This window comes from Nicotiana tabacum, chromosome 8, assembly GCF_000715075.1.
Source record: "Nicotiana tabacum cultivar K326 chromosome 8, ASM71507v2, whole genome shotgun sequence".
NCBI classification, from domain to species: domain Eukaryota; kingdom Viridiplantae; phylum Streptophyta; class Magnoliopsida; order Solanales; family Solanaceae; genus Nicotiana; species Nicotiana tabacum.
In genome coordinates, this window is record NC_134087.1 from 207,579,930 (window position 1) to 207,591,987 (window position 12,058).

At 37.9% G+C, this 12,058-nt stretch overlaps 1 long non-coding RNA gene across 1 annotated transcript; it reads left to right on the forward strand.

Moving 5' to 3' along the window:
• The first annotated feature begins 5,889 nt into the window (after positions 1-5,889).
• LOC142162614 (uncharacterized) lies at positions 5,890-7,283 on the forward strand. The gene is made up of 2 exons (XR_012693839.1): positions 5,890-6,317; positions 7,104-7,283. It is a non-coding gene; the product is annotated as an uncharacterized LOC142162614 (long non-coding RNA).
• Positions 7,284-12,058: the final 4,775 nt, after the last annotated feature.

A 12,058-nucleotide genomic window follows, 5' to 3' on the forward strand; every position in this document is an offset into this window, starting at 1 on the left:
ACCCAAATCCTTTTAAGTCCTTCCGATCAATTGGTGAGAATGTTCAAGGATCAGAGAATACGACTTCTTGGATCCGATACAATAAAAATGAGAGAAATAAAATGAGAGAGTCTTATTGGTGAAAACCCATACGGGCACCATGAGCCGATGGTAAGAAGAGAAATGAAAAATAAGAGAGTCTTGTTAGTGAAAACTCTTAAAGAGCACTATAAGGCGAGAAGAAAAATGAGAGAGGTTAGCTCGTGAAAACCCGCACAGGGCGCCCCTGATCGAAAAGAGGATCCTCACAGCCATCGGCACCGACAGAGTCCTGGCAAGGTTTATCGATTTTGAGGAAAATATTGTGATGAATTTCTGAGAGTCGAACAGTTTACACAGATCAGGCATCCAGTCCAAAAGGCATGTCATGTTCATTGAAGTCCGCATGTACTCCAGATAAGTCCTTCTTTCCTTTCCCCGAAAGGGACATTTCTTGTTTTAAACTCATTCTCCATTCCATTGTTTGTTTTCTTTGAATCCCTTTCGGTCTAACACTGTTCCGAAACTAAGACAAAGAAAGGATGGCAAGACTGATTTAAAGGGTTTTCATTTGGCGCGAGCTAATGTGCAGAAAGGCATCCAGCCTCGTGCGGGCATCAAGTCGACCCCGACTAGCCATGGCGGCCGATGCTTCGAAATCAAAACTGTTGGAAAGAGAAAATCAAATGGAGTGCCTATAAAGGCAAATGAAGTTGAAAAGGTTGAGTCCCACATGGCTAATTGTCTCGGCAAAGAGTTGAAAAAAGCCAAGGCATCCCAAATGCTCTGAATTTGAAGTTGGGAGAAAGAAGCCAGAAAAGAAAGGACAACGAAGGCGAAATAAAATTGGAAAAGGTTAAGTCCCACGCGACTAGCCGTTGCAGCAAAGTTTGAGGAACCGAAAGTTCCCCAATGCTCCGAAGAAAATAAAAGAAAAAGAAATGATGAAAAAAAAGAATATAAAAAAAGAAGAAAAAAAAAGAGAAATCAGAAGTAAAAGGCCTACGAAGGCAAGATAAAGTCGAAAAGGTTGAGTTCCACCAACCAATCATTATGACAAAGTCTAGATAAGCTAGAGTGTCTCCAGAGTCAGAAAGGCAATCGGTTGTCAGGAAGCAACCAGTTTCAGTTGAAAGGGCTGAGATCAAGTGATCAAAACAATCAAGGCCACAAAACCAACCACCACTTTGAAAACTCACAAATTATTCTTTGTTTGAAGCAGGAATAAATCATGCAGAATGGTGATTCTAAAAGAAGGAATGTCACCAAATGTAAGCTCCTTAAAATCTCCATTTTTCTTTTACTTTAGGCATACATCACTATTGCTCACACCTCCTATTTTTATGTAGCTTAACCCAGGTAGAACCGTTTCGCCAAGGGGGATCCAGCTCCTAGTTTCTAGGTAGAAGTACTCTTCGCTCAGGTTATTTTTACGCAGCTTAACCCAGGTAGAACCTTTTCGCCTAGGGGGATCCAGCTAATATTTTCGGGTAGAAGTACTCTTCGCTCAGGTTGTTTTATTTAGCTTAACCCAGGTAGAACCTTTTCACCTAGGGGGATCCAGCTCATAGTTCTGGGTAGAAGTACTCTTCGCTCAGGTTATTTTTACGTAGCTTAACCCAGGTAGAACCTTTTTGCCTAGGGGATCCAGCTCATATTTTCGGGTAGAAGTACTCTTCGCTCAGGTTGTTTTACGTAGCTTAACCCAGGTAGAACATTTTCGCCTAGGGGATCCAGCTCATTTTTCCGAGTAGAAGCACTCTTCACTTAGGTTGTTTTTATGCAGCTTAACTCAGGTAGAACCTTTTCGCCTAAGGGGATCCAGCTCATAGTTCCGGGTAGAAGTACTTTTCGCTCAGGTTGTTTTTACGTAGCTTAACCCAGGTAAGGTTCGCCTAGAGGGATCCAGCTCATATTTCCGGATAGACGTACTCTTCGCTCAGGTTGTTTTACATTAGCTTAACCCACGTAGAACCTTTTCGCCTAGGGGGATCCATCTCATATTTCCGGGTAGAAGTACTCTTCGCTCAGGTTGTTTTACATTAGCTTAACCCAGGTAGAACCTTTTCGCCTAGGGGGATCCAGCTCATAGTTCCGGGTAGAAGTACTCTTCGCTCAAGTTGTTTTATATTAGCTTAACCCAGGTAGAACCTTTTTCGTCTAGGGGGATCCAACTCAAAGTTCTGGGTAGAAGTACTCTTCCCTCAGGTTGTTTTTACGTAGCTTAACCCAGGTAGAACCTCTTCGCCTAGAGGGATCCAACTCATATTTCCGGGTAGAAGTACTCTTCACTCAGGTTGTTTTACGTAGCTTAACCCAGGTAGAACCTTTTCGCCTAGGGTGATCCAGCTCATATTTTCGGGTAGAAGTACTCTTCGCTCAGGTTGTTTTACATTAGCTTAACCCAAGTAGAAACTTTTCGCCTAGGGGGATCCAGCTCATAGTTCTGGGTAGAAGTACTCTTCGCTCAGGTTATTTTTATGTAGCTTAATCCAGGTAGAACCTTTTCGCCTAGAGGGATCCAACTCATATTTCCGGGTAGAAGTACTCTTCACTCAGGTTGTTTTACGTAGCTTAACCCAGGTAGAACCTTTTCGCCTAGGGTGATCCAGCTCATATTTTCGGGTAGAAGTACTCTTCGCTCAGGTTGTTTTACATTAGCTTAACCCAAGTAGAAACTTTTCGCCTAGGGGGATCCAGCTCATAGTTCTGGGTAGAAGTACTCTTCGCTCAGGTTATTTTTATGTAGCTTAACCCAGGTAGAACCTTTTCGCCTAGAGGGATCCAACTCATATTTCCGGGTAGAAGTACTCTTCACTCGGGTTGTTTTACGTAGCTTAACCCAAGTAGAACCGTTTCGCCTAGGGAGATCCAGCTCCTAGTTTCCGGGTAAAAGTACTCTTCGCTCAGGTTCTTTTTACGTAGCTTAACCCAGGTAGAACCTTTTTCTCCTAGGGGGATCCAGCTCATAGTTCTGGGTAGAAGTACTCTTCGCTCAGGTTATTTTTACGTAGCTTAACCCAGGTAGAACCTTTTCGCCTAGGGGGTTCCAACTCATATTTCCGGGTAGAAGTACTCTTCACTTAGGTTGTTTTACGTAGCTTAACCCAGGTAGAACCGTTTCGCCTAGGGAGATCCAGCTCCTAGTTTCCGGGTAAAAGTACTCTTCGCTCATGTTATTTTTACGCAGCTTAACCCAGGTAGAACCTTTTCGCCTAGGGGGATCCATCTCATATTTTCGGGTAGAAGTACTCTTCGCTCAGGTTATTTTACATTAGCTTAACCTCAGGTAGAACCATTTCTCCTAGGGGGATCCAGCTCATAGTTCCAGGTAGAAGTACTCTTCGCTCAGGATGTTTTACGTAACTTAACCCAGGTAGAACCTTTTCGCCTAGGGGGATCCAGCTCATAGTTCCGGGTAGAAGTACTCTTCGCTCAAGTTGTTTTATATTAGCTTAACCCAGGTAGAACCTTTTTCGTCTAGGGGGATCCAACTCATAGTTCTGGGTAGAAGTACTCTTCGCTCAGGTTGTTTTTACGTAGCTTAACCCAGGTAGAACCTCTTGGCCTAAGGGGATCCAGCTCATATTTCCGGGTAGAAGTACTCTTCACTCAGGTTGTTTTACGTAGCTTAACCCAGGTAGAACCTTTTTGCCTAGGGTGATCCAGCTCATATTTTCGGGTAGAAGTACTCTTCGCTCAGGTTGTTTTACATTAGCTTAACCCAAGTAGAAACTTTTCGCCTAGGGGGATCCAGCTCATAGTTCTGGGTAGAAGTACTCTTCGCTCAGGTTATTTTTATGTAGCTTAACCCAGGTAGAACCTTTTCGCCTAGAGGGATCCAACTCATATTTCCGGGTAGAAGTACTCTTCACTCAGGTTGTTTTACGTAGCTTAACCCAAGTAGAACCGTTTCGCCTAGGGAGATCCAGCTCCTAGTTTCCGGGTAGAAGTACTCTTCGCTCAGGTTCTTTTTACGTAGCTTAACCCAGGTAGAACCTTTTTCTCCTAGGGGATCTAGCTCATAGTTCTGGGTAGAAGTACTCTTCGCTCAGGTTATTTTTACGTAGCTTAACCCAGATAGAACCGTTTCGTCTAGGGGGATCAAACTCATAGTTCCGGGTAGATGTACTCTTCGCTCAGATTTTTTTACATTAGCTTAACCCAGGTAGAACATTTTCGCCTAGGGGGATCTATCTCATAGTTCTGGGTAGAAGTACTCTTCGCTCAGGTTGTTTTTACGTAGCTTAACCCAAGTAGAACCGTTTCGCCTAGGGGGATCCAGGTCATAGTTTTCGGTAGAAGTACTCTTCGCTCAGGGTGTTTTACTTAGCATAACTCAGGTAGAACCGTTTCGCCTAGGGGATCCAGCTCCTAGTTTCCGGGTAGAAGTACTTTTCGCTCAGGGTGTTTACGTGGCTTAACCCAAGTAGAACCGTTTCGCCTAGGGGGATCCTGTTCGTAGTTCCGGGTAGAAGTAATCTTCGCTTAGGTTGTTTAATACAGTTTAACTCAGATCGAACCTTTTTTCACCTAAAAGGATTCAACACTTTATCAATAATACATGGTGCTAACACTCGATTCTATTTCCTTCTAGTAAGAGAAGGTACCAGCCCCTGATTACATTTCCTTTCAGTAGTACGGGATACCAATCCCTGGTTACACAATCATTCGTTACCAAATTTTATCTATTTTAGCTAGTTTATACTACTATTTCTGTCCGCCTTTTCAATAAATTAGAAAATTTACAGATTTCTCTAATAACTCACAAAATTTTTCTAGGGCCAGACTAGGGCAGAATTTTTTTTTTGTTCGTTTTTGATGGTTTTGCAGGCTCGGCCGTATAGCACAAGTGAAGATTAAAGCTTACAGTTTCAGTTTCTCATCAGAAGGAAGATGTTTTTCGATCATAGGATAGTTGAAGTTAACTTTGACAATGTGTCAGTAACCCAGCTTCTCAAGATTCATCTTCTCAATTTCAGATCAGGAAAGCAAGCAACTAAAATTGAGTCATAATCGTTTCTTCAAAGAGTATCAAAATCCAATCTAAGGTCAACGCAAGTGAGCAGGTCAAGAATCAAGATTTGACTCCAAAAGACGCATAGATAGGAATTTTGTACTCTTAGTTTGCAGACATATATAGTACTCTTCTGTTTTTCTTTTTTGATGTAAGAACAATAGCAACAGCGACAACAACAACAGCAACAGTCTTAACTCTAGTGTCCGATAGTCCCAACTACCAAATTTTTACAGAACTACACTGACCTGATTTCTTTATAGCCAAGGATATGTAGGCAGCCTCGGAAGCAAGGTTCGGTCACCTTTTTTTTTCAAAAAAAAAAATTGCTTCCATTGGAGTGACATGTGAGCAAAAATTATCCATGACATTTATTTGTCTTTGTACGAAAACTCTTCATGTTCTCAAGCAAAGAGGGGCAACTGTAAATGCCTAATTTTCGCCTTGTATATATATATATATATATATATATATATATATATATATATATATATATATATAACATGTATGTGTGTGTGTGTGTTTGTTCTTATTTGTGTATGTATAGGTTTTAAGAGTTGAGTAATGGTTTGATAAATGGGGTGGGGTTTGAGCTAGTGTAATTTAATTAAAATTGTGCCAAAATTGGCCCAAAATTTGAGCCCAAAGAGCCCAAACCCGGTCCAAAAGGAGGCTGCCAAGAAGAGCTTAAAACGACATAGTTTTGTCTTGAAACTACGTCGTTTTGGTTAAGTGACAAGATTCAATCTCATCCACCCATCTTGATTTAATCCAACGGTCCTAGTTTGATCTTCATCCTAGGTATTTAAAGCCTAAAATCCCCAAAAATTTGCCCCATTTCCCCATTATTTCCTCTCTCTTCTTTCCCTCTCATCACTCTCTCTTCTCTCTCCTCCCAAGCCGTTGCCGCCTCCCCACCGCCGCCGGCCGAAAATTGCCGCCGCCGGCGGACCACCTCCAAATACCTCTAAATTCACACTATGTAATCTCCACAACTTTCTCTTTCCATATCTCCAAACCAAATCCTTCAAAAATCCCTCAAACTCCTTGAATCTTAGATCTAGGAAACTTTTCCGCCACTTTTTTGCCCAAATTATTGAAGCTCCAACCACTACCACCCCACAATACCTACATCAATGGATAAAGCTCCTCAAGACCTAGCTATTGATGCCAATTTCAACCTGAAAATCCGGCGACCAAAATTCGGCCAAATTCCGGCGACCTCCACGAACACCCTCTTTTGGCATACCACCATTTTTTCGGCCACTTGAATTATAAAATGGTAAAAATCCTATTATATTTCGTGGCTGATTTTTTATTTTATTTTTATTTTTTCAGATCTTATTTTTGTCTTAATTATTTTAGCATTAGTTTTTGAAGTTTGAAATGTCAAATGTTCTGTTTTTGCACTTGTTGAAGTAGTAAAATAGTTTTGTGTTGATAAAAGTGAGGTAGTGAAAAATACTTAAGAATATATGGTACTTGTTTGATTGTTTATTTACTACTTCAAGACTCTTTGAGTACAACACTCAAAAGTCAAGTTGTTTGGTAAGAAAATATAGACCTTTGGACACTGCTTGAATAAAAGTCTGTCTTTGAATAGTGGAGAACAGATTTTGTTTGAAATACTTGACAAGATTTGAACCAGAAAGTCTGGCATTTTAAATTTAAGAGCAGATTTTGTAGAAAAATCTATAAAAAGAGTGATTTTTAATTTTTTTGAAATAGATGATTGTTTTGATATAAAAGGCGGACACTCCATCTTACTGAGAGAGATCTAGATACACACAAAGAAAGAAAAAATCAGTAGCTATAATATCCCTTAGCAGCTTTTGTGAGTTGATTCTTAAGTGAAAAACTTGTTTAAGGAAAATAGAGTAGTCTTGAAAGATTTTTCTGGAGTTACATAATTGTACTGTTTTGCTGGGGTATTTCTAGTTTATTTTCTTGGGTTTGAATCTGCCGGTTGTCGCTGTCTTTTGCTGTTGTTGCTGCCCGTTTAATTGTTTTGCTGTTGATCTTGGAAAGAGCTGACTCTGCTGTATTTGTTCTTTTTTCTGTTGTCCAGGTAATTTTCGGACCATGTAAACTCATAAAATCGAGTTGGAATGAAAGATAATGAAGCTGGAAAATATTAGTAGCTTTATCCTTCTATTGTAATTCATTTTTATATGCTCTTGAATGTTTGATAATGTTATAACGATATGTTAGTTAATTAAATTGTGTTAAGCATCTTTAATTATTTTTATTTTTGCAAAGCATTAGATATAATTTCACTGGCATTTGGTTGTCTGAAAGGAGCATATATATTGAAATTTGAACCCTTGTAGCCATGTTTGTCCCTTTGTTATCACCAAGCTAAGTTTTTATTATTATTATTATTATTGTTATTATTATTATTATTATTATTATTATTATTATTATTATTATTATTATTATTATTATTATTATTATTATTATTATTATTATTATTATTAGAGCCCCAATAATCTTTTTTTATCTATTAAAAAAATACTTATTTAGTAAGGTAGTTAAGTTGTAGATTAGAAAGACAATCTGTAAACTTATTTTTGTAAATAGTTGGCTACGGATTGCAAATAGCAAGATATGACCAAATCTGTAACATAGCTTTAAAAGGCTATATCTGCAGATTTAAAGTCCAAAAGCATATGGGCTTTGGGATTTTGTCTTGGACATGAGCTCATTTGACTCCATCAACCCAATAGTGGACTGCATCATTCAATGTCAAGACAAGCTCACATCTTACTAGTTTTAAGCAATGTCAATTGATAATTTTCTCTCATTACTCTCATCTTTTAAATTAGTATTCATAGCAATAATTTTCTCTCATTAGTTAAGTTGTAGATTATTATTCAAATCTTTTCTTTATTTTTTTTTAAAATAAATAAAAACGGACATAAGAAAAGCGTAAAAATCCAATAAACCACAGTTTATCCAAGTTTAATTCAAGCCAAATGTAGTCAATAAAGCGACCGTGCTAGAACCACGGGACTCAGGGAATGCCTTACACCTTCTCCCCGGTCAACAGAATTCCTTACCGGGACTTTGTTTTCGCAGACCAATAATAATAGAGTCAAACCTTCCTTTGAATAGGGATTCAAATAAAAGGTGACTTGGAACACCAATAGAAATCAATTCCAAGTGGCGACTCTGTAAATAAAATAATCCCTACTTCAAATTTGTCACTTTAATTGGAAAAGCTCTTTAACCCACAATCCATAACATTTTACACTTATCTCTTGGAGGGGTAAAAAGGGGGTGTGACAGTAACAAGAGCTACGGAATATGCAGTTATATTCAAGAAGGGCAATGTTCAGATTCAATCATATACTAAAATGCTAGATGGATTTCTCCTATGAAATGTATGTATTGTCTAAATTAAATTAATATAGATGCCGTTGTTTCACATTAATTAAAAATAGATAAGGAGAAATTTGGGGTGTATTAGCAGATGGATCAAGGATTTGAACTGGTTTCGAGTTCGGGATTCTACTGCAACCCAATTTAATTAATTTATTGGGTTCAAAATCTATTATTTACTAATTTATAATGACACTATTTAACACATATACATGGGTTGAGCAGTGGTGTGTGCAGGATATTACATAAATAGTGTCATAATTTTAAAAAGTAAACTAATAAACAAATCACAACTATAATGATAGGTAGTATCATTTTTTTTATATTTATCCTCAATATTTTAATTTTTCTTATACATATCTTGTAAAAAATTTCGACAAAGAAGTGTCTAAAGCTATTATATTCGGATGAGCCTATAACATTAACGTTACATCCGCCCCTGGGCATTAATTAGCAGAATGAGTTTAAGAACTCTTCTCTATGTACCTCTTGTTAACGGTAGCATTTAAATGCAGATTAATTAACTGATTGGTCTTGTTTAATTTGTGGGTGATTAAAATTTGATCACTCTTTTATATGACTTGCATATGGAATATTAGACAAAGCTAATTTATAGTTCGTTGATTATAATAATTCATGAGACCAATTATAGAACTAATTAAATATTATGAATACAATCACATCATCATGTGAGACTGTCTTTAACTATAATCCAAATCACTGCTCTACATAAGTTATTCAAATATTGTCAAAATTTTAAGATACATCTAAGCTAGTGATCTCAGAAACCCTAATAACACCTTAATGTAGACCTCAGCCGCAGCAAGCTTGCAACTAATTTATAAACCTAGCTACATATTCCTCTACTTATAAAAATTAATTAGGATTAATTAAAACCAAGATTCGAACTTTTTCCTCAAATAAGAATTAGACGCTGTGAATTTGACCAAATATGCTGTATCTATTCAAGATTAGCTACTGCCAAGAACCTCCGATGAATTGATAATGCAGCTGGAGCATAATCATAATCTCGATCATCATCTTCTCCTTCCAACGATGCTGCAGGAGCATAGTCATAATCTCCATCATCGCCGTCACCACCTCCTATGCATCATCAACTATAACGATGCATAATCTCCATAATCATAACCATCATCCCCATCATCGTCTCCGTCTGAACACGACCTTCTCTTCTCGAACCCGATAATCTTGAAAATGTTAGACATTCTATCTCGTCTTAATTGAACTATAGAAATTCTGAAATATGAGATATTGTATGTTGTTTTTAATCTCTTTGGTAAGATGTGAATAGTGGTTTTTGTAGTGTGTATGATTGGTGAAGAAACCATTTGCTTATATAAAGGTAAGAGCCAACTCTGGGCTTCTTTTGACTGAGTTTGGCACGTTAGGAAGTGTGTACGTCAGCTGAAGAATGTGCAGAGCCATATGTTTGCTGCATTTAAGCTACTTTTGGGTCTGTCCCATCCAAAATTCACTTTATATGTCATTTCGTACTATGATGGTTAGGTGGAGCCAAAATTTAAAGTTTACGATTATTAAATTTGCTATAAAATCTATTAACTCGTCTTAGTTACTGGGTTCGCGATTAAATATTTATACATATTTGATGGATTTTAAATCCATTATAAAATTTAAACAAAAGCTACAAAATGCGTCCGAACCCGTAGTTAATACTGTGGCTCCACTCCAGATCGTTAAAGATTATTTTCCATCCTAGTGGTGGACATAGAATCTCTTCTCTCTATAACTTTTGGGTGGGATTTCAGTATAAACCATCACAAATCTTTTAAAAAGAACGTAAATCAAAAAAAATTATTATCAACATAATTGGTTGTTGCCCTCCCTTTCATAAACTAATCTGTTCGCCACATGCAATTGCTTATATTTAGTGTTTCAACCTTTTACACCAAAAAAGATAGAACGTGTGCATAAATGAGCCAAAACAAACCTCTGTCCGTGGAAACGTGTGCATGACACGTGGAAGTGTGTATTATCTACGTGGATGCTGACTTGCTTAGTTGGCATGGCACCTAGACGAATATGTTAACTACATTAATGTCGAGTGCATGTTCTTTTGACCAGAAATATTGAGAAAATATCGACATTCCTTTTTGTGCATGAGTCTCAAGTATATGTATCCGACACTGGTAAACCCCAGAATTTAGCGAAGGATATTTAAAAGTTTATATATATATAGAGAGCGCAAAAGGTCTTGAGTATTTTGCAAAAGAAAAATGTGCTAGTTGAGGTTTGAACCTTTGACCTCTTAGAGAAAAATCAAACACATTATCAACACACCAAAATACAATTTATGTCAAGTGATGTCATTTTTTCCTACTTATCTGTTTCCGTATAATATAAATACATATATTTAGTAAAATTTTCTGAAAAAGAGGTGTCGCGTGACACCGCTTCGGTAAGCGTAAATCCGCCCCTGGAGAGCAATAAAGAATTTTGTAAGTTTTGTGACTAGAAGTCTACTCTCTGTGTATTTGTGATGACCCAATAGGTCATTTTATATTTTAGAACCTAATTTTGTGTTTCGAAGTCTCAAACCTCATTTTAGCCTTCTTCGAATTGCATGCGTAGTCCGGGTATTTTTTTCGGAAAGCTTTTATGTTAAAAACTGAAGAAAATATGAAAATTTTGCCTAAAATCCATTTGAGTTGACTTCGGTCAACGTTTTGAGCAAACGGACCTGGATCTGTATTTTGATAGTCCCGGTTGGTCCATATCGTGAGTTGGGGCTTGAGCGTATGCCCGGAATCGAATCCAGAAGTCCTTATCTCGAGTTATTGCATTTTGTTGAAATTTGAAAGTTTAAAAGATTAATGACTTTAAAAGTTTGACCAATGTTTGACTTTATTGATATCGGGTTCGTATTTTGGTTCCGGAACCAAGTACAATTCCATTACTATATATATGACTTGTTTGTCAAATTTGGTGAGAAACAGAGTTGGTTTGACGTGATTCGAATGTTCGGTTGTTAAAATAGAAGTTCTTGAGTTTTCTTGAAAATTTCCGTCGATTTGATGCTCAATTCGTAGTTCTAGGTGTTATTTTGGTGATTTGATCGTACGAGCAAGTTCGTATGATATTTTTAGACTTGTGTGCATATTTAAGTTAGAGCCCCGAGGGCTTGGGTGAGTTTCGGATAGGCTACGGAGTGGTTTTGACTTAGAAAACTCAGCTGGTGTTCTGCAATTACTGGTACTGGTCTCTGATATCGCAATTGCGAGATCAGTGTTCGCATTTGCGAACATCCCAAATCCTGTCAGGCTCGCATTTGTGAGCAACTTCTTCGCATTTGCGAAGAGTTCCTGAGTTAGTGAAAGTTCGCATTTGCGATTAGGAGGTCGCAATTGAGGGAAGCCCAGAGTTTGCATTTGCGAACATTTCATCGCAAATGCGATGAAAGCCGAGGTGGCCAGACTTCGCCATCGTGAGGTGTTCTTCGCATTTGCGGATGCGAACCCCTGGTCGCAAATGCGACATTTGCAACTGAACAAATAGGAGTTAGACGGGACTTTTGTTCATTCTTCACATTTTTAAGACAAGAAAATCTTAGAGGCGATTTTTCAAAGAACTCTTCTTCACCAATCCATTAGTAAGTGATTCTAA